Below are 4,419 nucleotides of genomic sequence, written 5' to 3' on the forward strand. Positions count from 1 at the left end.
CAGTTTTGACATCACTACACAGAGCAGTGGTAGTGTCACACATAACAATGTTAGTATCTGTGTTAAAACACTCACTAACAATTTTAATATCTGTGTTAAAACACTCACTGACAATTTCAGTATCTGTGTTAAAACACTCATTGACGGAACGACCACTTACAAAATTAACTCTTTTTTTTAATTATTTGTTGGACACTGACATATGTCGAAAATAAATCGCCCTTCACAAAGGGAATTATGTCATACAATGAAAAATTAGAAATAAAATTTCCAAAAATTAAAAAAATATTTATGGATTTATGCAAAAATAAAAATATTGAGCGTTTCCTGAAACTTCGATTAAAGTTATTAAAAAATCACAAAAAAGCAACAAAGTAATTGAGAGTCAAAAGAGTTTGATTACAAATCCATTGCTAACCTTGTTGCTATAGATCGTGGTAAAGCAAGGCTCCATAGAATGTGGCGAGGCAAGGCCTAATAAATAGAGACAAGACATATGTGTATATGGTGTAGTGGTATTGTTATAGCTTCCACTATAACAAATAATAATCGCCACATAAAATTTTCATTTTTGGAAATCGTGAATAGTGGTATCGTTATAGCCTCCACTGTAACAAATAATTATCGACCCATAAAATTTCCACTTTTGGGAATCGTGAATCAAGCATAGAAAAGTGAATGGAAGGGGATTCACGACCAACAAACCTAAAATAATAATCTCTGAAATCAATGGGGTTATTATATATATTAAAAAGAAGCAAGAAAAAAAGAAAGAAAAGGAACACAACTATCTTGGTGGGTGGTGATTCTGATTTTGCTTGAATCTTCTTCATGTCATTATTATTTCTACTTCATAGACAACGATGCATACCAAACAATAAGTACAATAAATCAGAGATTGATAATCTTATAAAAAACAGAAACACATTTTATGAAAATATTCACTTTGGAATCGATAGGGTAACTAATGAAAAAAGTAGACTACTTTCTATATAATCTAGTTGGTTATCATTGCAGTCTCATACACTATAGGTCATGAGTTTGAATCTCTTGCTGATCAAATTGTTCCTCTTCTTTTTCGATATGATGGGGCCGACACTGGTGAACATGGTGGAAGTTGTTCACGTCTCTTGGCACATCCCAGGTGCTATCAATTCCACCTTTCTTACTCTTATTCCAAAGAAAATAAACTCTCTCTCTTTCTCTGATTTTAGGCCTATTTCATTATGTAATTATGTTTACAAGATGACATCTAAATCCCTTGCTAACAGAATTAAGAAGATTTTATCACCTCATATTTCTTTGGAGCAGTTTGGTTTCTTGTCTAATAGGTGGATCCAAGATGCCATTGCAATTGCACAAGAGTGCATTCACTCGATCAAGACAAAGAAACTAAAAACATGTCTCATGAAGTTTGACCTCCAAAGGGCTTTTGACTGTGTGGACTGGGAATTTCTCACAGTTATTTTATATAAGATCAGCTTTAAGCATAAACATGTTCAATGGATTTTGGCCTACATATCATCTGCATATATCGCTGCCCTCATTAATGGCGCGCTTTCCCAATTCTTCAAAACTCATTGAGGCCTTATACAAGAATGTGCACTATCACCTCTTTTGTTTATATTAGCAATGGAAGCACTTAGTAGAGGTATCAAGAATAAAGATGATGCAGAGGCCATCGTGGGATGAAAACTCGCTAGAGGTTGTAACATAACCCACCTAATGTTTATAGACGATGTATTGTGCGTTGGAGAAGCCAAACTCTCTGTGTGGGTATATTTTCATAAGATTTTTGGAGACTTCAGCAAAGCTTTTGACCTCATAATTAACCAAGAAAAACAGAGTTGATTTTCGACTCTTCTGATTCCTCGGTGATGATTGAAGTTGCTGATATATTTGGAGTCAAAATCATACACATGTCTGGGGATTTTATATATCTTGGCTACAAATTAAAGCCTAGCAAGTATTCCATTTCAGATTGGGATTGACTTATTTCTAAATTCAACAAAAAGTTTTCTAGCTGGGACAAGAGATGGCTCTCCATGGGTGGAAGAGTGATAATGATAAAGGTTTTCCTGATAAGCATTTATGTTTACTAGATGCACCTCTTCCATATTCCTCAAGCTATCATCAACAAAATTGACTCCATCATAGCCAAGTTTCTTTGGTCTGGAGTGAGTGCTGCGTGAAAGTATCATTTAACGGGCTTGCAGAATATTGCGAGGTTTTTCATGAAAGGTGGATGGAGTATCATTGATTACTGCAATTTTAATTTGGCTGTACTAGTGGCAAGCATATGGAGGCTTTTCTTCATGAAGGGGCCTTGGCAAAAGATCATGTTCGGGAAATATATCAAGCAGGCAAGCTTGGAGGAGTGGATTGTTGTGGGGGTCCCTTCAGCAGGCAGCCATTCAAAAATTTGGAGCAACCTCCGACTAGCCATCCCCTGGCTTTGCAACAATTTGAGTTGGAGGGTGGGTAATGGACTCTGTGTAAAAGCGGGACTAGACGCCATCAAAGGCCTCAACAGTTGCCACCTTCTCCCTTTCACAATCATCAATGACCTTAACACAAAGGGGCTAGACACTCTTGCTAAAATTTGGGAGTGGCCATGGCTACGTGTGGATGCCCATTCCTGGCCACATGCCTGGCAGATCAGACTTTCGAAGGAATTGGTGGCTGAATGGGAAAGGTATCGTAGCATGCTCTGCATGGCTAGCATAAACATATCACAGCAGATTGATTTATTGGTGTGGAGCGGACACTACAGGAAAGATCGGATTTTGGTCAAGGAAGCATATGAACATATTACCTCCACTTCCCAAACACTGCCCTTCTCTGACATTACCTCTATGTTCTAGAAGTGGGATGCCCCCTTGAAGATAAAGTGCTTCTCGTGGCTTGCCATTCACAACCGCATACTAACTTGGGACAATCTTCTTAGAAGAGGCTTCATTGGTCTTAGATGGTGCTGCATGTGTAGATAATACTCTGAGGACTACCTCCACCTGTTTATTTGTTTCCCCTTTGCTATTGAGATTTGGGTTGGGGTTGCCACCATAGGCTCTAGTGCCTCCTTCCTTCTCCTATTGTGTCATATTTGTAAATCCTTCAATCCTATCCCAAGTTGTTCTTAAGGGGGCATGTTAGGATATTCCGACACATAGGAAATAGTTAAGTATAACTTGGTCTAGTATAGAGTTAGGTAAAGTGTGTTTCTTTACTATGTACATTTTGTAACTTACAATCTGACGGTCACAATATGTAGTGGTCCGACGGTTCATTCTCTCCTCGGTATTACCGACACTTGATCCGTGGCTTAACACCCGATTGGTCCATGATCTCTATTTAAAGAGCATGGAGGGTCATTTGTAGGGTAATCCGTCTATGAGAGAAGCATATGTAAATTTTCATTCTTTTATTAATAAATTGCCTGAAGTGGCCGCGTTGGCTCAGGCCGTGGACTGTTTCCCTCTTTGAGGGTTTTAACCACGTCAAAATACTGGTGTATTGATCTGTGATCTGTTTGTGAGCGGTGTCCTTTGGTGTTCTGTTTGAGGAACTTACCCTGTAAATTCCTACATGGTATCAGAGGCATTTGAGGGCTGCGTCCGTTGGTGATCCAAATCTGAAGCCGGTAGAACTGCATCCGACTATCGTTTCCTAGATCTACTGTTTCTGACTGCTTTCGGGCCGAGAGGACTGCTCTGTTGTGTTGGGAGCATCTGTTCCAGTGAGTAACCCCTTTCCTTTCACGCAAAAAGATTTCTGGTAGCCCTAGCTGCGTCATTTTTAAGATCTGGAGGTATACAGTGTTTATTTGCAGTTTACAGTTATTTTCTCTCTGTTTATTTCGGTTTCGGTTTATTTAGCCTTTTTTATTACCGGATCTATACCTTTCATTTCTGCGTATGCTCTTTGCCCCGCACATTCCCGCACTTCGTCGGCGACTTCATCAATTTTTTTTCAAAAAGCCATAACTTCTTCATCCGGAAGCCGTTTTCAAAACCGTTTTTTTTGAAACAGCCTAATTTTTCGAGATATTTCCATTGGAATACTTAGTTTCAGCATCTATAGCTTTAATTTCTGTTAAAATGAAAAGTCCATGCCAAGTTATTCTTGACAGCACCAACTACTTCCAATGGTGGTCCTACATTGTGGATTTACTTAGAAGTAAAGGTCTTTACAAAATAGCCTCAGGCCAAGAGGCCAAACCGAAAGATGAAGATAAGGTAGCTAAATGGGAAAATAGGCAAGACCAAGCACGTGGGTTGATAGGGATGTCTATTTCTCCAGATCTTAGATTCCATATTGCAGAACTTGATGCTCCTAATGAAGCAATGAAACAGATTACTAAAGTCTTTGGAATTAAAAATGAAATTAGAGCCCATCAACTTGAAAATGAGTTGCTTACAT

The sequence above is a fragment of the Pinus tabuliformis genome, chromosome 3_2, assembly GCF_031772625.1.
Source record: "Pinus tabuliformis cultivar Carrire ecotype Pingquan chromosome 3_2, CPIR1, whole genome shotgun sequence".
NCBI classification, from domain to species: Eukaryota; Viridiplantae; Streptophyta; class Pinopsida; order Pinales; family Pinaceae; genus Pinus; species Pinus tabuliformis.